Genomic DNA, 17,481 nt, shown 5'->3' on the forward strand with positions numbered 1-17,481 from the left:
ACACAATTTTCAGGTTCAAAAAGGTCAACGGAACTTGGGATTCCCAGCCAGTCTCCCATGCTGGTACTTGCCAAGCCTTAAGCTGCATTGCTGCTGCGATCTGATGAGAGCAGGCACATTCAGCTTAGAATGGCCGTTGACAGCAGCTGTTCAATTTGAACCTTCTTTTACCATCTTTGACAGAGAAACTTACAATTTTCAGGTTCAAAAATGTCAACGGAACTTGGGATTCCCAGCCAGTCTCCCATGCTGGTACTTGCCAAGCCTTAAGCTGCATTGCTGCTGCGATCTGACGAGAGCAGGCACATTCAGCTTAGAATGGCCGTTGACAGCAGCTGTTCAATTTGAACCTTCTTTTACTATCTCATAGAGAAACTAACACAATTTTCAGGTTCAAAAAGGTCAACGGAACTTGGGATTCCCAGCCAGTCTCCCATGCTGGTACTTGCCAAGCCTTAAGCTGCATTGCTGCTGCGATCTGACGATAGCAGGCACATTCAGCTTAGAATGGCCGTTGACAGCAGCTGTTCAGTTTGAACCTTCTTTTACTATCTCATAGAGAAACTAACACAATTTTCAGGTTCAAAAAGGTCAACGGAACTTGGGATTCCCAGCTAGTCTCCCAAGCTGGTACTTGCCAAGCCTTAAGCTGCATTGCTGCTGCGATCTGACGAGAGCAGGCACATTCAGCTTAGAATGGCCGTTGACAACAGCTGTTCAATTTGAACCTTCTTTTACCATCTTTGACAGAGAAACTAACAATTTTCAGGTTCAAAAAGGTCAACGGAACTTGGGATTCCCAGCCAGTCTCCCATGCTGGTACTTGCCAAGCCTTAAGCTGCATTGCTGCTGCGATCTGACGAGAGCAGGCACATTCAGCTTAGAATGGCCGTTGACAGCAGCTGTTCAATTTGAACCTTCTTTTACTATCTCATAGAGAAACTAACACAATTTTCAGGTTCAAAAAGGTCAACGGAACTTTGGATTCCCAGCCAGGCTCCCATGCTGGTACTTGCCAAGCCTTAAGCTGCATTGCTGCTGCAATCTGACGAGAGCAGGCACATTCAGCTTAGAATGGCCGTTGAAAGCAGCTCTTCAGTTTGAACCTTCTTTTACTATCTCATAGAGAAACTAACACAATTTTCAGGTTCAAAAAGGTCAACGGAAATTGGGATTCCTAGCCAGTCTCCCATGCTGGTACTTGCCAAGCCTTAAGCTGCATTGCTGCTGCGATCTGACGAGAGCAGGCACATTCAGCTTAGAATGGCCGTTGACAGCAGCTGTTCAATTTGAACCTTCTTTTACCATCTTTGACAGAGAAACTTACAATTTTCAGGTTCAAAAAGGTCAACGGAACTTGGGATTCCCAGCCAGTCTCCCATGCTGGTACTTGCCAAGCCTTAAGCTGCATTGCAGCTGCGATCTGACGAGAGCAGGCACATTCAGCTTAGAATGGCTGTTGACAGCAGCTGTTCAATTTGAACCTTCTTTTACTATCTCATAGAGAAACTAACACAATTTTCAGGTTCAAAAAGGTCAACGGAACTTGGGATTCCCAGCCAGTCTCCCATGCTGGTACTTGCCAAGCCTTAAGCTGCATTGATGCTGCGATCTGACGAGAGCAGGCACATTCAGCTTAGAATGGCCGTTGACAGCAGCTGTTCAGTTTGAACCTTCTTTTACTATCTCATAGAGAAACTAACACAATTTTCAGGTTCAAAAAGGTCAACGGAACTTGGGATTCCCAGCCAGTCTCCCATGCTGGTACTTGCCAAGCCTTAAGCTGCATTGCTGCTGCAATCTGACGAGAGCAGGCACATTCAGCTTAGAATGGCCGTTGACAGCAGCTGTTCAGTTTGAACCTTCTTTTACTATCTCATAGAGAAACTAACACAATTTTCAGGTTCAAAAAGGTCAATGGAACTTGGGATTCCCAGCCAGTCTCCCATGCTGGTACTTGCCAAGCCTTAAGCTGCATTGCTGCTGCGATCTGACGAGAGCAGGCACATTCAGCTTAGAATGGCCGTTGACAGCAGCTGTTCAATTTGAACCTTCTTTTACTATCTCATAGAGAAACTAACACAATTTTCAGGTTCAAAAAGGTCAACGGAACTTGGGATTCCCAGCTAGTCTCCCATGCTGGTACTTGCCAAGCCTTAAGCTGCATTGCTGCTGCGATCTGATGAGAGCAGGCACATTCAGCTTAGAATGGCCGTTGACAGCAGCTGTTCAATTTGAACCTTCTTTTACCATCTTTGACAGAGAAACTAACAATTTTCAGGTTCAAAAAGGTCAACGGAACTTGGGATTCCCAGCCAGTCTCCCATGCTGGTACTTGCCAAGCCTTAAGCTGCATTGCTGCTGCGATCTGACGAGAGCAGGCACATTCAGCTTAGAATGGCCTTTGACAGCAGTTGTTCAATTTGAACCTTCTTTTACTATCTCATAGAGAAACTAACACAATTTTCAGGTTCAAAAAGGTCAACGGAACTTGGGATTCCCAGCCAGTCTCCCATGCTGGTACTTGCCAAGCCTTAAGCTGCATTGCTGCTGCAATCTGACGAGAGCAGGCACATTCAGCTTAGAATGGCCGTTGACAGCAGCTGTTCAGTTTGAACCTTCTTTTACTATCTCATAGAGAAACTAACACAATTTTCAGGTTCAAAAAGGTCAACGGAACTTGGGATTCCCAGCCAGTCTCCCATGCTGGTACTTGCCAAGCCTTAAGCTGCATTGCTGCTGCGATCTGACGAGAGCAGGCACATTCAGCTTAGAATGGCCGTTGACAGCAGCTGTTCAATTTGAACCTTCTTTTACCATCTTTGACAGAGAAACTTACAATTTTCAGGTTCAAAAAGGTCAACGGAACTTGGGATTCCCAGCCAGTCTCCCATGCTGGTACTTGCCAAGCCTTAAGCTGCATTGCTGCTGCGATCTGACGAGAGCAGGCACATTCAGCTTAGAATGGCCGTTGACAGCAGCTGTTCAATTTGAACCTTCTTTTACTATCTCATAGAGAAACTAACACAATTTTCAGGTTCAAAAAGGTCAACGGAACTTGGGATTCCCAGCCAGTCTCCCATGCTGGTACTTGCCAAGCCTTAAGCTGCATTGCTGCTGCGATCTGACGAGAGCACGCACATTCAGCTTAGAATGGCCGTTGACAGCAGCTGTTCAGTTTGAACCTTCTTTTACTATCTCATAGAGAAACTAACACAATTTTCAGGTTCAAAAAGGTCAACGGAACTTGGGATTCCCAGCTAGTCTCCCATGCTGGTACTTGCCAAGCCTTAAGCTGCATTGCTGCTGCGATCTGACGAGAGCAGGCACATTCAGCTTAGAATGGCCGTTGACAGCAGCTGTTCAATTTGAACCTTCTTTTACTATCTCATAGAGAAACTAACACAATTTTCAGGTTCAAAAAGGTCAACAGAACTTGGGATTCCCAGCCAGTCTCCCATGCTGGTACTTACCAAGCCTTAAGCTGCATTGCTGCTGCCATCTGACGAGAGCAGGCACATTCAGCTTAGAATGGCCGTTGACAGCAGCTGTTCAATTTGAACCTTCTTTTACTATCTCATAGAGAAACTAACACAATTTTCAGGTTCAAAAAGGTCAACAGAACTTGGGATTCCCAGCCAGTCTCCCATGCTGGTACTTGCCAAGCCTTAAGCTGCATTGCTGCTGCGATCTGACGAGAGCAGGCACATTCAGCTTAGAATGGCCGTTGACAGCAGCTGTTCAATTTGAACCTTCTTTTACTATCTCATAGAGAAACTAACACAATTTTCAGGTTCAAAAAGGTCAACGGAACTTGGGATTCCCAGCCAGTCTCCCATGCTGGTACTTACCAAGCCTTAAGCTGCATTGCTGCTGCCATCTGACGAGAGCAGGCACATTCAGCTTAGAATGGCCGTTGACAGCAGCTGTTCAATTTGAACCTTCTTTTACCATCTTTGACAGAGAAACTAACACAATTTTCAGGTTCAAAAAGGTCAACAGAACTTGGGATTCCCAGCCAGTCTCCCATGCTGGTACTTGCCAAGCCTTAAGCTGCATTGCTGCTGCAATCTGACGAGAGCAGGCACATTCAGCTTAGAATGGCTGTTGACAGCAGCTGTTCAATTTGAACCTTCTTTTACTATCTCATAGAGAAACTAACACAATTTTCAGGTTCAAAAAGGTCAACAGAACTTGGGATTCCCAGCCAGTCTCCCATGCTGGTACTTGCCAAGCATTAAGCTGCATTGATGCTGCGATCTGACGAGAGCAGGCACATTCAGCTTAGAATGGCCGTTGACAGCAGCTGTTCAGTTTGAACCTTCTTTTACTATCTCATAGAGAAACTAACACAATTTTCAGGTTCAAAAAGGTCAACGGAACTTGGGATTCCCAGCCAGTCTCCCATGCTGGTACTTGCCAAGCCTTAAGCTGCATTGCTGCTGCAATCTGACGAGAGCAGGCACATTCAGCTTAGAATGGCCGTTGACAGCAGCTGTTCAGTTTGTACCTTCTTTTACTATCTCATAGAGAAACTAACACAATTTTCAGGTTCAAAAAGGTCAACGGAACTTGGGATTCCCAGCCAGTCTCCCATGCTGGTACTTGCCAAGCCTTAAGCTGCATTGCTGCTGCGATCTGATGAGAGCAGGCACATTCAGCTTAGAATGGCCGTTGACAGCAGCTGTTCAATTTGAACCTTCTTTTACCATCTTTGACAGAGAAACTTACAATTTTCAGGTTCAAAAAGGTCAACGGAACTTGGGATTCCCAGCCAGTCTCCCATGCTGGTACTTGCCAAGCCTTAAGCTGCATTGCTGCTGCGATCTGACGAGAGCAGGCACATTCAGCTTAGAATGGCCGTTGACAGCAGCTGTTCAATTTGAACCTTCTTTTACTATCTCATAGAGAAACTAACACAATTTTCAGGTTCAAAAAGGTCAACGGAACTTGGGATTCCCAGCCAATCTCCCATGCTGGTACTTGCCAAGCCTTAAGCTGCATTGCTGCTGCGATCTGACGAGAGCAGGCACATTCAGCTTAGAATGGCCGTTGACAGCAGCTGTTCAGTTTGAACCTTCTTTTACTATCTCATAGAGAAACTAACACAATTTTCAGGTTCAAAAAGGTCAACGGAACTTGGGATTCCCAGCTAGTCTCCCATGCTGGTACTTGCCAAGCCTTAAGCTGCATTGCTGCTGCGATCTGACGAGAGCAGGCACATTCAGCTTAGAATGGCCGTTGACAGCAGCTGTTCAATTTGAACCTTCTTTTACCATCTTTGACAGAGAAACTAACAATTTTCAGGTTCAAAAAGGTCAACGGAACTTGGGATTCCCAGCCAGTCTCCCATGCTGGTACTTGCCAAGCCTTAAGCTGCATTGCTGCTGCGATCTGACGAGAGCAGGCACATTCAGCTTAGAATGGCCGTTGACAGCAGCTGTTCAATTTGAACCTTCTTTTACTATCTCATAGAGAAACTAACACAATTTTCAGGTTCAAAAAGGTCAACGGAACTTGGGATTCCCAGCCAATCTCCCATGCTGGTACTTGCCAAGCCTTAAGCTGCATTGCTGCTGCGATCTGACGAGAGCAGGCACATTCAGCTTAGAATGGCCGTTGACAGCAGCTGTTCAGTTTGAACCTTCTTTTACTATCTCATAGAGAAACTAACACAATTTTCAGGTTCAAAAAGGTCAACGGAACTTGGGATTCCCAGCTAGTCTCCCATGCTGGTACTTGCCAAGCCTTAAGCTGCATTGCTGCTGCGATCTGACGAGAGCAGGCACATTCAGCTTAGAATGGCCGTTGACAGCAGCTGTTCAATTTGAACCTTCTTTTACCATCTTTGACAGAGAAACTAACAATTTTCAGGTTCAAAAAGGTCAACGGAACTTGGGATTCCCAGCCAGTCTCCCATGCTGGTACTTGCCAAGCCTTAAGCTGCATTGCTGCTGCGATCTGACGAGAGCAGGCACATTCAGCTTAGAATGGCCGTTGACAGCAGCTGTTCAATTTGAACCTTCTTTTACTATCTCATAGAGAAACTAACACAATTTTCAGGTTCAAAAAGGTCAACGGAACTTGGGATTCCCAGCCAGTCTCCCATGCTGGTACTTGCCAAGCCTTAAGCTGCATTGCTGCTGCGATCTGACGAGAGCAGGCACATTCAGCTTAGAATGGCCGTTGACAGCAGCTGTTCAATTTGAACCTTCTTTTACTATCTCATAGAGAAACTAACACAATTTTCAGGTTCAAAAAGGTCAACGGAACTTGGGATTCCCAGCCAGTCTCCCATGCTGGTACTTGCCAAGCCTTAAGCTGCTGCGATCTGACGAGAGCAGGCACATTCAGCTTAGAATGGCCGTTGACAGCAGCTGTTCAATTTGAACCTTCTTTTACTATCTCATAGAGAAACTAACACAATTTTCAGGTTCAAAAAGGTCAACGGAACTTGGGATTCCCAGCCAATCTCCCATGCTGGTACTTGCCAAGCCTTAAGCTGCATTGCTGCTGCGATCTGACGAGAGCAGGCACATTCAGCTTAGAATGGCCGTTGACAGCAGCTGTTCAGTTTGAACCTTCTTTTACTATCTCATAGAGAAACTAACACAATTTTCAGGTTCAAAAAGGTCAACGGAACTTGGGATTCCCAGCTAGTCTCCCATGCTGGTACTTGCCAAGCCTTAAGCTGCATTGCTGCTGCGATCTGACGAGAGCAGGCACATTCAGCTTAGAATGGCCGTTGACAGCAGCTGTTCAATTTGAACCTTCTTTTACCATCTTTGACAGAGAAACTAACAATTTTCAGGTTCAAAAAGGTCAACGGAACTTGGGATTCCCAGCCAGTCTCCCATGCTGGTACTTGCCAAGCCTTAAGCTGCATTGCTGCTGCGATCTGACGAGAGCAGGCACATTCAGCTTAGAATGGCCGTTGACAGCAGCTGTTCAATTTGAACCTTCTTTTACTATCTCATAGAGAAACTAACACAATTTTCAGGTTCAAAAAGGTCAACGGAACTTGGGATTCCCAGCCAATCTCCCATGCTGGTACTTGCCAAGCCTTAAGCTGCATTGCTGCTGCGATCTGACGAGAGCAGGCACATTCAGCTTAGAATGGCCGTTGACAGCAGCTGTTCAGTTTGAACCTTCTTTTACTATCTCATAGAGAAACTAACACAATTTTCAGGTTCAAAAAGGTCAACGGAACTTGGGATTCCCAGCTAGTCTCCCATGCTGGTACTTGCCAAGCCTTAAGCTGCATTGCTGCTGCGATCTGACGAGAGCAGGCACATTCAGCTTAGAATGGCCGTTGACAGCAGCTGTTCAATTTGAACCTTCTTTTACCATCTTTGACAGAGAAACTAACAATTTTCAGGTTCAAAAAGGTCAACGGAACTTGGGATTCCCAGCCAGTCTCCCATGCTGGTACTTGCCAAGCCTTAAGCTGCATTGCTGCTGCGATCTGACGAGAGCAGGCACATTCAGCTTAGAATGGCCGTTGACAGCAGCTGTTCAATTTGAACCTTCTTTTACTATCTCATAGAGAAACTAACACAATTTTCAGGTTCAAAAAGGTCAACGGAACTTGGGATTCCCAGCCAGTCTCCCATGCTGGTACTTGCCAAGCCTTAAGCTGCATTGCTGCTGCGATCTGACGAGAGCAGGCACATTCAGCTTAGAATGGCCGTTGACAGCAGCTGTTCAATTTGAACCTTCTTTTACTATCTCATAGAGAAACTAACACAATTTTCAGGTTCAAAAAGGTCAACGGAACTTGGGATTCCCAGCCAGTCTCCCATGCTGGTACTTGCCAAGCCTTAAGCTGCTGCGATCTGACGAGAGCAGGCACATTCAGCTTAGAATGGCCGTTGACAGCAGCTGTTCAATTTGAACCTTCTTTTACTATCTCATAGAGAAACTAACACAATTTTCAGGTTCAAAAAGGTCAACAGAACTTGGGATTCCCAGCCAGTCTCCCATGCTGGTACTTGCCAAGCCTTAAGCTGCATTGCTGCTGCGATCTGACGAGAACAGGCACATTCAGCTTAGAATGGCTGTTGACAGCAGCTGTTCAATTTGAACCTTCTTTTACTATCTCATAGAGAAACTAACACAATTTTCAGGTTCAAAAAGGTCAACAGAACTTGGGATTCCCAGCCAGTCTCCCATGCTGGTACTTGCCAAGCATTAAGCTGCATTGATGCTGCGATCTGACGAGAGCAGGCACATTCAGCTTAGAATGGCCGTTGACAGCAGATGTTCAGTTTGAACCTTCTTTTACTATCTCATAGAGAAACTAACACAATTTTCAGGTTCAAAAAGGTCAACGGAACTTGGGATTCCCAGCCAGTCTCCCATGCTGGTACTTGCCAAGCCTTAAGCTGCATTGCTGCTGCAATCTGACGAGAGCAGGCACATTCAGCTTAGAATGGCTGTTGACAGCAGCTGTTCAGTTTGTACCTTCTTTTACTATCTCATAGAGAAACTAACACAATTTTCAGGTTCAAAAAGGTCAACGGAACTTGGGATTCCCAGCCAGTCTCCCATGCTGGTACTTGCCAAGCCTTAAGCTGCATTGCTGCTGCGATCTGACGAGAGCAGGCACATTCAGCTTAGAATGGCCGTTGACAGCAGCTGTTCAATTTGAACCTTCTTTTACTATCTCATAGAGAAACTAACACAATTTTCAGGTTCAAAAAGGTCAACGGAACTTGGGATTCCCAGCCAGTCTCCCATGCTGGTACTTGCCAAGCCTTAAGCTGCTGCGATCTGACGAGAGCAGGCACATTCAGCTTAGAATGGCCGTTGACAGCAGCTGTTCAATTTGAACCTTCTTTTACTATCTCATAGAGAAACTAACACAATTTTCAGGTTCAAAAAGGTCAACAGAACTTGGGATTCCCAGCCAGTCTCCCATGCTGGTACTTGCCAAGCCTTAAGCTGCATTGCTGCTGCGATCTGACGAGAGCAGGCACATTCAGCTTAGAATGGCTGTTGACAGCAGCTGTTCAATTTGAACCTTCTTTTACTATCTCATAGAGAAACTAACACAATTTTCAGGTTCAAAAAGGTCAACAGAACTTGGGATTCCCAGCCAGTCTCCCATGCTGGTACTTGCCAAGCATTAAGCTGCATTGATGCTGCGATCTGACGAGAGCAGGCACATTCAGCTTAGAATGGCCGTTGACAGCAGATGTTCAGTTTGAACCTTCTTTTACTATCTCATAGAGAAACTAACACAATTTTCAGGTTCAAAAAGGTCAACGGAACTTGGGATTCCCAGCCAGTCTCCCATGCTGGTACTTGCCAAGCCTTAAGCTGCATTGCTGCTGCAATCTGACGAGAGCAGGCACATTCAGCTTAGAATGGCTGTTGACAGCAGCTGTTCAGTTTGTACCTTCTTTTACTATCTCATAGAGAAACTAACACAATTTTCAGGTTCAAAAAGGTCAACGGAACTTGGGATTCCCAGCCAGTCTCCCATGCTGGTACTTGCCAAGCCTTAAGCTGCATTGCTGCTGCGATCTGACGAGAGCAGGCACATTCAGCTTAGAATGGCCGTTGACAGCAGCTGTTCAATTTGAACCTTCTTTTACCATCTTTGACAGAGAAACTTACAATTTTCAGGTTCAAAAAGGTCAACGGAACTTGGGATTCCCAGCCAGTCTCCCATGCTGGTACTTGCCAAGCCTTAAGCTGCATTGCTGCTGCGATCTGACGAGAGCAGGCACATTCAGCTTAGAATGGCCGTTGACAGCAGCTGTTCAATTTGAACCTTCTTTTACTATCTCATAGAGAAACTAACACAATTTTCAGGTTCAAAAAGGTCAACGGAACTTGGGATTCCCAGCCAATCTCCCATGCTGGTACTTGCCAAGCCTTAAGCTGCATTGCTGCTGCGATCTGACGAGAGCAGGCACATTCAGCTTAGAATGGCCGTTGACAGCAGCTGTTCAGTTTGAACCTTCTTTTACTATCTCATAGAGAAACTAACACAATTTTCAGGTTCAAAAAGGTCAACGGAACTTGGGATTCCCAGCTAGTCTCCCATGCTGGTACTTGCCAAGCCTTAAGCTGCATTGCTGCTGCGATCTGACGAGAGCAGGCACATTCAGCTTAGAATGGCCGTTGACAGCAGCTGTTCAATTTGAACCTTCTTTTACCATCTTTGACAGAGAAACTAACAATTTTCAGGTTCAAAAAGGTCAACGGAACTTGGGATTCCCAGCCAGTCTCCCATGCTGGTACTTGCCAAGCCTTAAGCTGCATTGCTGCTGCGATCTGACGAGAGCAGGCACATTCAGCTTAGAATGGCCGTTGACAGCAGCTGTTCAATTTGAACCTTCTTTTACTATCTCATAGAGAAACTAACACAATTTTCAGGTTCAAAAAGGTCAACGGAACTTGGGATTCCCAGCCAGTCTCCCATGCTGGTACTTGCCAAGCCTTAAGCTGCTGCGATCTGACGAGAGCAGGCACATTCAGCTTAGAATGGCCGTTGACAGCAGCTGTTCAATTTGAACCTTCTTTTACTATCTCATAGAGAAACTAACACAATTTTCAGGTTCAAAAAGGTCAACAGAACTTGGGATTCCCAGCCAGTCTCCCATGCTGGTACTTGCCAAGCCTTAAGCTGCATTGCTGCTGCGATCTGACGAGAGCAGGCACATTCAGCTTAGAATGGCTGTTGACAGCAGCTGTTCAATTTGAACCTTCTTTTACTATCTCATAGAGAAACTAACACAATTTTCAGGTTCAAAAAGGTCAACGGAACTTGGGATTCCCAGCCAGTCTCCCATGCTGGTTCTTGCCAAGCCTTAAGCTGCATTGCTGCTGCGATCTGACGAGAGCAGGCACATTCAGCTTAGAATGGCCGTTGACAGCAGCTGTTCAATTTGAACCTTCTTTTACCATCTTTGACAGAGAAACTAACAATTTTCAGGTTCAAAAAGGTCAACAGAACTTGGGATTCCCAGCCAGTCTCCCATGCTGGTACTTACCAAGCCTTAAGCTGCATTGCTGCTGCCATCTGACGAGAGCAGGCACATTCAGCTTAGAATGGCCGTTGACAGCAGCTGTTCAATTTGAACCTTCTTTTACTATCTCATAGAGAAACTAACACAATTTTCAGGTTCAAAAAGGTCAACAGAACTTGGGATTCCCAGCCAGTCTCCCATGCTGGTACTTGCCAAGCCTTAAGCTGCATTGCTGCTGCGATCTGACGAGAGCAGGCACATTCAGCTTAGAATGGCCGTTGACAGCAGCTGTTCAATTTGAACCTTCTTTTACTATCTCATAGAGAAACTAACACAATTTTCAGGTTCAAAAAGGTCAACGGAACTTGGGATTCCCAGCCAGTCTCCCATGCTGGTACTTACCAAGCCTTAAGCTGCATTGCTGCTGCCATCTGACGAGAGCAGGCACATTCAGCTTAGAATGGCCGTTGACAGCAGCTGTTCAATTTGAACCTTCTTTTACTATCTCATAGAGAAACTAACACAATTTTCAGGTTCAAAAAGGTCAACAGAACTTGGGATTCCCAGCCAGTCTCCCATGCTGGTACTTGCCAAGCCTTAAGCTGCATTGCTGCTGCGATCTGACGAGAGCAGGCACATTCAGCTTAGAATGGCCGTTGACAGCAGCTGTTCAATTTGAACCTTCTTTTACTATCTCATAGAGAAACTAACACAATTTTCAGGTTCAAAAAGGTCAACGGAACTTGGGATTCCCAGCCAGTCTCCCATGCTGGTACTTACCAAGCCTTAAGCTGCATTGCTGCTGCCATCTGACGAGAGCAGGCACATTCAGCTTAGAATGGCCGTTGACAGCAGCTGTTCAATTTGAACCTTCTTTTACCATCTTTGACAGAGAAACTAACACAATTTTCAGGTTCAAAAAGGTCAACAGAACTTGGGATTCCCAGCCAGTCTCCCATGCTGGTACTTGCCAAGCCTTAAGCTGCATTGCTGCTGCGATCTGACGAGAGCAGGCACATTCAGCTTAGAATGGCCGTTGACAGCAGCTGTTCAATTTGAACCTTCTTTTACTATCTCATAGAGAAACTAACACAATTTTCAGGTTCAAAAAGGTCAACGGAACTTGGGATTCGCAGCCAGTCTCCCATGCTGGTACTTGCCAAGCCTTAAGCCGCATCGCTGCTGTGATCCGACAAGAGCACGCACATTCAGCTTAGAATGGCCGTTGACACCAGCTGTTCAATTTGAACCTTCTTTTACTATCTCATAGAGAAACTAACACAATTTTCAGGTTCAAAAAGGTCAACGGAACTTGGGATTCCCAGCCAGTCTCCCATGCTGGTACTTGCCAAGCCTTAAGCTGCATTGATGCTGCGATCTGACGAGAGCAGGCACATTCAGCTTAGAATGGCCGTTGACAGCAGCTGTTCAGTTTGAACCTTCATTTACTATCTCATAGAGAAACTAACACAATTTTCAGGTTCAAAAAGGTCAACGGAACTTGGAATTCGCAGCCAGTCTCCCATGCTGGTACTTGCCAAGCCTTAAGCCGCATCGCTGCTGTGATCCGACAAGAGCACGCACATTCAGCTTAGAATGGCCGTTGACAGCAGCTGTTCAATTTGAACCTTCTTTTACTATCTCATAGAGAAACTAACACAATTTTCAGGTTCAAAAAGCTCAACAGAACTTGGGATTCCCAGCCAGTCTCCCATGCTGGTACTTGCCAAGCCTTAAGCTGCATTGCTGCTGCCATCTGACGAGAGCAGGCACATTCAGCTTAGAATGGCCGTTGACAGCATCTGTTCAATTTGAACCTTCTTTTACCATCTTTGACAGAGAAACTAACAATTTTCAGGTTCAAAAAGGTCAACAGAACTTGGGATTCCCAGCCAGTCTCCCATGCTGGTACTTGCCAAGCCTTAAGCTGCATTGCTGCTGCGATCTGACGAGAGCAGGCACATTCAGCTTAGAATGGCCGTTGACAGCAGCTGTTCAGTTTGAACCTTCTTTTACTATCTCATAGAGAAACTAACACAATTTTCAGGTTCAAAAAGGTCAACGGAACTTGGAATTCGCAGCCAGTCTCCCATGCTGGTACTTGCCAAGCCTTAAGCCGCATCGCTGCTGTGATCCGACAAGAGCACGCACATTCAGCTTAGAATGGCCGTTGACAGCAGCTGTTCAATTTGAACCTTCTTTTACTATCTCATAGAGAAACTAACACAATTTTCAGGTTCAAAAAGGTCAACGGAACTTGGGATTCCCAGCCAGTCTCCCATGCTGGTACTTGCCAAGCCTTAAGCTGCATTGCTGCTGCGATCTGACGAGAGCAGGCACATTCAGCTTAGAATGGCCGTTGACAGCAGCTGTTCAATTTGAACCTTCTTTTACTATCTCATAGAGAAACTAACACAATTTTCAGGTTCAAAAAGGTCAACGGAACTTGGGATTCCCAGCCAATCTCCCATGCTGGTACTTGCCAAGCCTTAAGCTGCATTGCTGCTGCGATCTGACGAGAGCAGGCACATTCAGCTTAGAATGGCCGTTGACAGCAGCTGTTCAGTTTGAACCTTCTTTTACTATCTCATAGAGAAACTAACACAATTTTCAGGTTCAAAAAGGTCAACGGAACTTGGGATTCCCAGCTAGTCTCCCATGCTGGTACTTGCCAAGCCTTAAGCTGCATTGCTGCTGCGATCTGACGAGAGCAGGCACATTCAGCTTAGAATGGCCGTTGACAGCAGCTGTTCAATTTGAACCTTCTTTTACCATCTTTGACAGAGAAACTAACAATTTTCAGGTTCAAAAAGGTCAACGGAACTTGGGATTCCCAGCCAGTCTCCCATGCTGGTACTTGCCAAGCCTTAAGCTGCATTGCTGCTGCGATCTGACGAGAGCAGGCACATTCAGCTTAGAATGGCCGTTGACAGCAGCTGTTCAATTTGAACCTTCTTTTACTATCTCATAGAGAAACTAACACAATTTTCAGGTTCAAAAAGGTCAACGGAACTTGGGATTCCCAGCCAGTCTCCCATGCTGGTACTTGCCAAGCCTTAAGCTGCATTGCTGCTGCGATCTGACGAGAGCAGGCACATTCAGCTTAGAATGGCCGTTGACAGCAGCTGTTCAATTTGAACCTTCTTTTACTATCTCATAGAGAAACTAACACAATTTTCAGGTTCAAAAAGGTCAACGGAACTTGGGATTCCCAGCCAGTCTCCCATGCTGGTACTTGCCAAGCCTTAAGCTGCTGCGATCTGACGAGAGCAGGCACATTCAGCTTAGAATGGCCGTTGACAGCAGCTGTTCAATTTGAACCTTCTTTTACTATCTCATAGAGAAACTAACACAATTTTCAGGTTCAAAAAGGTCAACAGAACTTGGGATTCCCAGCCAGTCTCCCATGCTGGTACTTGCCAAGCCTTAAGCTGCATTGCTGCTGCGATCTGACGAGAGCAGGCACATTCAGCTTAGAATGGCTGTTGACAGCAGCTGTTCAATTTGAACCTTCTTTTACTATCTCATAGAGAAACTAACACAATTTTCAGGTTCAAAAAGGTCAACAGAACTTGGGATTCCCAGCCAGTCTCCCATGCTGGTACTTGCCAAGCATTAAGCTGCATTGATGCTGCGATCTGACGAGAGCAGGCACATTCAGCTTAGAATGGCCGTTGACAGCAGATGTTCAGTTTGAACCTTCTTTTACTATCTCATAGAGAAACTAACACAATTTTCAGGTTCAAAAAGGTCAACGGAACTTGGGATTCCCAGCCAGTCTCCCATGCTGGTACTTGCCAAGCCTTAAGCTGCATTGCTGCTGCAATCTGACGAGAGCAGGCACATTCAGCTTAGAATGGCTGTTGACAGCAGCTGTTCAGTTTGTACCTTCTTTTACTATCTCATAGAGAAACTAACACAATTTTCAGGTTCAAAAAGGTCAACGGAACTTGGGATTCCCAGCCAGTCTCCCATGCTGGTACTTGCCAAGCCTTAAGCTGCATTGCTGCTGCGATCTGACGAGAGCAGGCACATTCAGCTTAGAATGGCCGTTGACAGCAGCTGTTCAATTTGAACCTTCTTTTACTATCTCATAGAGAAACTAACACAATTTTCAGGTTCAAAAAGGTCAACGGAACTTGGGATTCCCAGCCAGTCTCCCATGCTGGTACTTGCCAAGCCTTAAGCTGCTGCGATCTGACGAGAGCAGGCACATTCAGCTTAGAATGGCCGTTGACAGCAGCTGTTCAATTTGAACCTTCTTTTACTATCTCATAGAGAAACTAACACAATTTTCAGGTTCAAAAAGGTCAACAGAACTTGGGATTCCCAGCCAGTCTCCCATGCTGGTACTTGCCAAGCCTTAAGCTGCATTGCTGCTGCGATCTGACGAGAGCAGGCACATTCAGCTTAGAATGGCTGTTGACAGCAGCTGTTCAATTTGAACCTTCTTTTACTATCTCATAGAGAAACTAACACAATTTTCAGGTTCAAAAAGGTCAACAGAACTTGGGATTCCCAGCCAGTCTCCCATGCTGGTACTTGCCAAGCATTAAGCTGCATTGATGCTGCGATCTGACGAGAGCAGGCACATTCAGCTTAGAATGGCCGTTGACAGCAGATGTTCAGTTTGAACCTTCTTTTACTATCTCATAGAGAAACTAACACAATTTTCAGGTTCAAAAAGGTCAACGGAACTTGGGATTCCCAGCCAGTCTCCCATGCTGGTACTTGCCAAGCCTTAAGCTGCATTGCTGCTGCAATCTGACGAGAGCAGGCACATTCAGCTTAGAATGGCTGTTGACAGCAGCTGTTCAGTTTGTACCTTCTTTTACTATCTCATAGAGAAACTAACACAATTTTCAGGTTCAAAAAGGTCAACGGAACTTGGGATTCCCAGCCAGTCTCCCATGCTGGTACTTGCCAAGCCTTAAGCTGCATTGCTGCTGCGATCTGACGAGAGCAGGCACATTCAGCTTAGAATGGCCGTTGACAGCAGCTGTTCAATTTGAACCTTCTTTTACCATCTTTGACAGAGAAACTTACAATTTTCAGGTTCAAAAAGGTCAACGGAACTTGGGATTCCCAGCCAGTCTCCCATGCTGGTACTTGCCAAGCCTTAAGCTGCATTGCTGCTGCGATCTGACGAGAGCAGGCACATTCAGCTTAGAATGGCCGTTGACAGCAGCTGTTCAATTTGAACCTTCTTTTACTATCTCATAGAGAAACTAACACAATTTTCAGGTTCAAAAAGGTCAACGGAACTTGGGATTCCCAGCCAATCTCCCATGCTGGTACTTGCCAAGCCTTAAGCTGCATTGCTGCTGCGATCTGACGAGAGCAGGCACATTCAGCTTAGAATGGCCGTTGACAGCAGCTGTTCAGTTTGAACCTTCTTTTACTATCTCATAGAGAAACTAACACAATTTTCAGGTTCAAAAAGGTCAACGGAACTTGGGATTCCCAGCTAGTCTCCCATGCTGGTACTTGCCAAGCCTTAAGCTGCATTGCTGCTGCGATCTGACGAGAGCAGGCACATTCAGCTTAGAATGGCCGATGACAGCAGCTGTTCAATTTGAACCTTCTTTTACCATCTTTGACAGAGAAACTAACAATTTTCAGGTTCAAAAAGGTCAATGGAACTTGGGATTCCCAGCCAGTCTCCCATGCTGGTACTTGCCAAGCCTTAAGCTGCATTGCTGCTGCGATCTGACGAGAGCAGGCACATTCAGCTTAGAATGGCCGTTGACAGCAGCTGTTCAATTTGAACCTTCTTTTACTATCTCATAGAGAAACTAACACAATTTTCAGGTTCAAAAAGGTCAACGGAACTTGGGATTCCCAGCCAGTCTCCCATGCTGGTACTTGCCAAGCCTTAAGCTGCTGCGATCTGACGAGAGCAGGCACATTCAGCTTAGAATGGCCGTTGACAGCAGCTGTTCAATTTGAACCTTCTTTTACTATCTCATAGAGAAACTAACACAATTTTCAGGTTCAAAAAGGTCAACAGAACTTGGGATTCCCAGCCAGTCTCCCATGCTGGTACTTGCCAAGCCTTAAGCTGCATTGCTGCTGCGATCTGACGAGAGCAGGCACATTCAGCTTAGAATGGCTGTTGACAGCAGCTGTTCAATTTGAACCTTCTTTTACTATCTCATAGAGAAACTAACACAATTTTCAGGTTCAAAAAGGTCAACGGAACTTGGGATTCCCAGCCAGTCTCCCATGCTGGTTCTTGCCAAGCCTTAAGCTGCATTGCTGCTGCGATCTGACGAGAGCAGGCACATTCAGCTTAGAATGGCCGTTGACAGCAGCTGTTCAATTTGAACCTTCTTTTACCATCTTTGACAGAGAAACTAACAATTTTCAGGTTCAAAAAGGTCAACAGAACTTGGGATTCCCAGCCAGTCTCCCATGCTGGTACTTACCAAGCCTTAAGCTGCATTGCTGCTGCCATCTGACGAGAGCAGGCACATTCAGCTTAGAATGGCCGTTGACAGCA

General features: G+C 45.8%; 78 pseudogenes; all 78 read right to left on the reverse strand.

The window, feature by feature from the left end:
- Positions 1–22: 22 nt before the first annotated feature.
- LOC140100771 (5S ribosomal RNA) lies at positions 23–141 on the reverse strand (annotated as a pseudogene).
- Positions 142–400: 259 nt separating this feature from the next.
- Positions 401–519, reverse strand: LOC140094688 (5S ribosomal RNA; annotated as a pseudogene).
- Positions 520–589: 70 nt separating this feature from the next.
- On the reverse strand, positions 590–708 carry LOC140082169 (5S ribosomal RNA; annotated as a pseudogene).
- Positions 709–778: 70 nt separating this feature from the next.
- Positions 779–897, reverse strand: LOC140099707 (5S ribosomal RNA; annotated as a pseudogene).
- A 259-nt stretch (positions 898–1,156) lies between these two features.
- Positions 1,157–1,275, reverse strand: LOC140097319 (5S ribosomal RNA; annotated as a pseudogene).
- A 70-nt stretch (positions 1,276–1,345) lies between these two features.
- Positions 1,346–1,464, reverse strand: LOC140096784 (5S ribosomal RNA; annotated as a pseudogene).
- A 70-nt stretch (positions 1,465–1,534) lies between these two features.
- On the reverse strand, positions 1,535–1,653 carry LOC140084251 (5S ribosomal RNA; annotated as a pseudogene).
- Positions 1,654–1,723: 70 nt separating this feature from the next.
- On the reverse strand, positions 1,724–1,842 carry LOC140086914 (5S ribosomal RNA; annotated as a pseudogene).
- A 259-nt stretch (positions 1,843–2,101) lies between these two features.
- On the reverse strand, positions 2,102–2,220 carry LOC140085828 (5S ribosomal RNA; annotated as a pseudogene).
- A 70-nt stretch (positions 2,221–2,290) lies between these two features.
- LOC140092566 (5S ribosomal RNA) lies at positions 2,291–2,409 on the reverse strand (annotated as a pseudogene).
- Positions 2,410–2,479: 70 nt separating this feature from the next.
- On the reverse strand, positions 2,480–2,598 carry LOC140086915 (5S ribosomal RNA; annotated as a pseudogene).
- A 70-nt stretch (positions 2,599–2,668) lies between these two features.
- Positions 2,669–2,787, reverse strand: LOC140099708 (5S ribosomal RNA; annotated as a pseudogene).
- Positions 2,788–2,857: 70 nt separating this feature from the next.
- Positions 2,858–2,976, reverse strand: LOC140099710 (5S ribosomal RNA; annotated as a pseudogene).
- A 70-nt stretch (positions 2,977–3,046) lies between these two features.
- On the reverse strand, positions 3,047–3,165 carry LOC140087344 (5S ribosomal RNA; annotated as a pseudogene).
- A 70-nt stretch (positions 3,166–3,235) lies between these two features.
- LOC140085673 (5S ribosomal RNA) lies at positions 3,236–3,354 on the reverse strand (annotated as a pseudogene).
- Positions 3,355–3,424: 70 nt separating this feature from the next.
- LOC140091973 (5S ribosomal RNA) lies at positions 3,425–3,543 on the reverse strand (annotated as a pseudogene).
- Positions 3,544–3,613: 70 nt separating this feature from the next.
- LOC140080470 (5S ribosomal RNA) lies at positions 3,614–3,732 on the reverse strand (annotated as a pseudogene).
- A 70-nt stretch (positions 3,733–3,802) lies between these two features.
- Positions 3,803–3,921, reverse strand: LOC140090274 (5S ribosomal RNA; annotated as a pseudogene).
- A 72-nt stretch (positions 3,922–3,993) lies between these two features.
- LOC140090565 (5S ribosomal RNA) lies at positions 3,994–4,112 on the reverse strand (annotated as a pseudogene).
- Positions 4,113–4,182: 70 nt separating this feature from the next.
- On the reverse strand, positions 4,183–4,301 carry LOC140098090 (5S ribosomal RNA; annotated as a pseudogene).
- A 70-nt stretch (positions 4,302–4,371) lies between these two features.
- On the reverse strand, positions 4,372–4,490 carry LOC140086916 (5S ribosomal RNA; annotated as a pseudogene).
- A 70-nt stretch (positions 4,491–4,560) lies between these two features.
- Positions 4,561–4,679, reverse strand: LOC140100783 (5S ribosomal RNA; annotated as a pseudogene).
- A 70-nt stretch (positions 4,680–4,749) lies between these two features.
- Positions 4,750–4,868, reverse strand: LOC140099711 (5S ribosomal RNA; annotated as a pseudogene).
- A 70-nt stretch (positions 4,869–4,938) lies between these two features.
- Positions 4,939–5,057, reverse strand: LOC140085880 (5S ribosomal RNA; annotated as a pseudogene).
- A 70-nt stretch (positions 5,058–5,127) lies between these two features.
- Positions 5,128–5,246, reverse strand: LOC140085685 (5S ribosomal RNA; annotated as a pseudogene).
- A 70-nt stretch (positions 5,247–5,316) lies between these two features.
- On the reverse strand, positions 5,317–5,435 carry LOC140099713 (5S ribosomal RNA; annotated as a pseudogene).
- Positions 5,436–5,505: 70 nt separating this feature from the next.
- LOC140085881 (5S ribosomal RNA) lies at positions 5,506–5,624 on the reverse strand (annotated as a pseudogene).
- Positions 5,625–5,694: 70 nt separating this feature from the next.
- On the reverse strand, positions 5,695–5,813 carry LOC140085697 (5S ribosomal RNA; annotated as a pseudogene).
- Positions 5,814–5,883: 70 nt separating this feature from the next.
- On the reverse strand, positions 5,884–6,002 carry LOC140099714 (5S ribosomal RNA; annotated as a pseudogene).
- Positions 6,003–6,072: 70 nt separating this feature from the next.
- LOC140099715 (5S ribosomal RNA) lies at positions 6,073–6,191 on the reverse strand (annotated as a pseudogene).
- Positions 6,192–6,442: 251 nt separating this feature from the next.
- On the reverse strand, positions 6,443–6,561 carry LOC140085882 (5S ribosomal RNA; annotated as a pseudogene).
- Positions 6,562–6,631: 70 nt separating this feature from the next.
- LOC140085712 (5S ribosomal RNA) lies at positions 6,632–6,750 on the reverse strand (annotated as a pseudogene).
- Positions 6,751–6,820: 70 nt separating this feature from the next.
- LOC140099716 (5S ribosomal RNA) lies at positions 6,821–6,939 on the reverse strand (annotated as a pseudogene).
- A 70-nt stretch (positions 6,940–7,009) lies between these two features.
- LOC140085884 (5S ribosomal RNA) lies at positions 7,010–7,128 on the reverse strand (annotated as a pseudogene).
- Positions 7,129–7,198: 70 nt separating this feature from the next.
- LOC140085724 (5S ribosomal RNA) lies at positions 7,199–7,317 on the reverse strand (annotated as a pseudogene).
- A 70-nt stretch (positions 7,318–7,387) lies between these two features.
- LOC140099717 (5S ribosomal RNA) lies at positions 7,388–7,506 on the reverse strand (annotated as a pseudogene).
- A 70-nt stretch (positions 7,507–7,576) lies between these two features.
- On the reverse strand, positions 7,577–7,695 carry LOC140099718 (5S ribosomal RNA; annotated as a pseudogene).
- A 251-nt stretch (positions 7,696–7,946) lies between these two features.
- Positions 7,947–8,065, reverse strand: LOC140085144 (5S ribosomal RNA; annotated as a pseudogene).
- Positions 8,066–8,135: 70 nt separating this feature from the next.
- Positions 8,136–8,254, reverse strand: LOC140098093 (5S ribosomal RNA; annotated as a pseudogene).
- A 70-nt stretch (positions 8,255–8,324) lies between these two features.
- Positions 8,325–8,443, reverse strand: LOC140097292 (5S ribosomal RNA; annotated as a pseudogene).
- Positions 8,444–8,513: 70 nt separating this feature from the next.
- On the reverse strand, positions 8,514–8,632 carry LOC140099719 (5S ribosomal RNA; annotated as a pseudogene).
- A 251-nt stretch (positions 8,633–8,883) lies between these two features.
- On the reverse strand, positions 8,884–9,002 carry LOC140081831 (5S ribosomal RNA; annotated as a pseudogene).
- Positions 9,003–9,072: 70 nt separating this feature from the next.
- Positions 9,073–9,191, reverse strand: LOC140098094 (5S ribosomal RNA; annotated as a pseudogene).
- A 70-nt stretch (positions 9,192–9,261) lies between these two features.
- On the reverse strand, positions 9,262–9,380 carry LOC140097293 (5S ribosomal RNA; annotated as a pseudogene).
- A 70-nt stretch (positions 9,381–9,450) lies between these two features.
- On the reverse strand, positions 9,451–9,569 carry LOC140099721 (5S ribosomal RNA; annotated as a pseudogene).
- Positions 9,570–9,639: 70 nt separating this feature from the next.
- On the reverse strand, positions 9,640–9,758 carry LOC140099722 (5S ribosomal RNA; annotated as a pseudogene).
- Positions 9,759–9,828: 70 nt separating this feature from the next.
- On the reverse strand, positions 9,829–9,947 carry LOC140085885 (5S ribosomal RNA; annotated as a pseudogene).
- Positions 9,948–10,017: 70 nt separating this feature from the next.
- On the reverse strand, positions 10,018–10,136 carry LOC140085736 (5S ribosomal RNA; annotated as a pseudogene).
- A 70-nt stretch (positions 10,137–10,206) lies between these two features.
- LOC140099723 (5S ribosomal RNA) lies at positions 10,207–10,325 on the reverse strand (annotated as a pseudogene).
- Positions 10,326–10,576: 251 nt separating this feature from the next.
- Positions 10,577–10,695, reverse strand: LOC140081832 (5S ribosomal RNA; annotated as a pseudogene).
- Positions 10,696–10,765: 70 nt separating this feature from the next.
- Positions 10,766–10,884, reverse strand: LOC140095437 (5S ribosomal RNA; annotated as a pseudogene).
- A 70-nt stretch (positions 10,885–10,954) lies between these two features.
- Positions 10,955–11,073, reverse strand: LOC140091974 (5S ribosomal RNA; annotated as a pseudogene).
- Positions 11,074–11,143: 70 nt separating this feature from the next.
- Positions 11,144–11,262, reverse strand: LOC140080471 (5S ribosomal RNA; annotated as a pseudogene).
- Positions 11,263–11,332: 70 nt separating this feature from the next.
- On the reverse strand, positions 11,333–11,451 carry LOC140090276 (5S ribosomal RNA; annotated as a pseudogene).
- A 70-nt stretch (positions 11,452–11,521) lies between these two features.
- LOC140080472 (5S ribosomal RNA) lies at positions 11,522–11,640 on the reverse strand (annotated as a pseudogene).
- A 70-nt stretch (positions 11,641–11,710) lies between these two features.
- On the reverse strand, positions 11,711–11,829 carry LOC140090277 (5S ribosomal RNA; annotated as a pseudogene).
- A 72-nt stretch (positions 11,830–11,901) lies between these two features.
- LOC140080473 (5S ribosomal RNA) lies at positions 11,902–12,020 on the reverse strand (annotated as a pseudogene).
- A 259-nt stretch (positions 12,021–12,279) lies between these two features.
- On the reverse strand, positions 12,280–12,398 carry LOC140084252 (5S ribosomal RNA; annotated as a pseudogene).
- Positions 12,399–12,846: 448 nt separating this feature from the next.
- Positions 12,847–12,965, reverse strand: LOC140080474 (5S ribosomal RNA; annotated as a pseudogene).
- Positions 12,966–13,224: 259 nt separating this feature from the next.
- Positions 13,225–13,343, reverse strand: LOC140099725 (5S ribosomal RNA; annotated as a pseudogene).
- A 70-nt stretch (positions 13,344–13,413) lies between these two features.
- LOC140085886 (5S ribosomal RNA) lies at positions 13,414–13,532 on the reverse strand (annotated as a pseudogene).
- A 70-nt stretch (positions 13,533–13,602) lies between these two features.
- LOC140085748 (5S ribosomal RNA) lies at positions 13,603–13,721 on the reverse strand (annotated as a pseudogene).
- Positions 13,722–13,791: 70 nt separating this feature from the next.
- LOC140099726 (5S ribosomal RNA) lies at positions 13,792–13,910 on the reverse strand (annotated as a pseudogene).
- Positions 13,911–13,980: 70 nt separating this feature from the next.
- On the reverse strand, positions 13,981–14,099 carry LOC140099727 (5S ribosomal RNA; annotated as a pseudogene).
- A 251-nt stretch (positions 14,100–14,350) lies between these two features.
- Positions 14,351–14,469, reverse strand: LOC140081833 (5S ribosomal RNA; annotated as a pseudogene).
- A 70-nt stretch (positions 14,470–14,539) lies between these two features.
- Positions 14,540–14,658, reverse strand: LOC140098095 (5S ribosomal RNA; annotated as a pseudogene).
- A 70-nt stretch (positions 14,659–14,728) lies between these two features.
- Positions 14,729–14,847, reverse strand: LOC140097295 (5S ribosomal RNA; annotated as a pseudogene).
- Positions 14,848–14,917: 70 nt separating this feature from the next.
- On the reverse strand, positions 14,918–15,036 carry LOC140099728 (5S ribosomal RNA; annotated as a pseudogene).
- A 251-nt stretch (positions 15,037–15,287) lies between these two features.
- On the reverse strand, positions 15,288–15,406 carry LOC140081834 (5S ribosomal RNA; annotated as a pseudogene).
- A 70-nt stretch (positions 15,407–15,476) lies between these two features.
- Positions 15,477–15,595, reverse strand: LOC140098096 (5S ribosomal RNA; annotated as a pseudogene).
- A 70-nt stretch (positions 15,596–15,665) lies between these two features.
- Positions 15,666–15,784, reverse strand: LOC140097296 (5S ribosomal RNA; annotated as a pseudogene).
- Positions 15,785–15,854: 70 nt separating this feature from the next.
- On the reverse strand, positions 15,855–15,973 carry LOC140099729 (5S ribosomal RNA; annotated as a pseudogene).
- A 70-nt stretch (positions 15,974–16,043) lies between these two features.
- On the reverse strand, positions 16,044–16,162 carry LOC140099730 (5S ribosomal RNA; annotated as a pseudogene).
- A 70-nt stretch (positions 16,163–16,232) lies between these two features.
- LOC140085888 (5S ribosomal RNA) lies at positions 16,233–16,351 on the reverse strand (annotated as a pseudogene).
- Positions 16,352–16,421: 70 nt separating this feature from the next.
- LOC140084998 (5S ribosomal RNA) lies at positions 16,422–16,540 on the reverse strand (annotated as a pseudogene).
- A 440-nt stretch (positions 16,541–16,980) lies between these two features.
- On the reverse strand, positions 16,981–17,099 carry LOC140081836 (5S ribosomal RNA; annotated as a pseudogene).
- Positions 17,100–17,169: 70 nt separating this feature from the next.
- Positions 17,170–17,288, reverse strand: LOC140095438 (5S ribosomal RNA; annotated as a pseudogene).
- Positions 17,289–17,358: 70 nt separating this feature from the next.
- On the reverse strand, positions 17,359–17,477 carry LOC140091976 (5S ribosomal RNA; annotated as a pseudogene).
- Positions 17,478–17,481: the final 4 nt, after the last annotated feature.

The sequence above is a fragment of the Engystomops pustulosus genome, chromosome 9, assembly GCF_040894005.1.
Source record: "Engystomops pustulosus chromosome 9, aEngPut4.maternal, whole genome shotgun sequence".
Classification (NCBI taxonomy): Eukaryota; Metazoa; Chordata; class Amphibia; order Anura; family Leptodactylidae; genus Engystomops; species Engystomops pustulosus.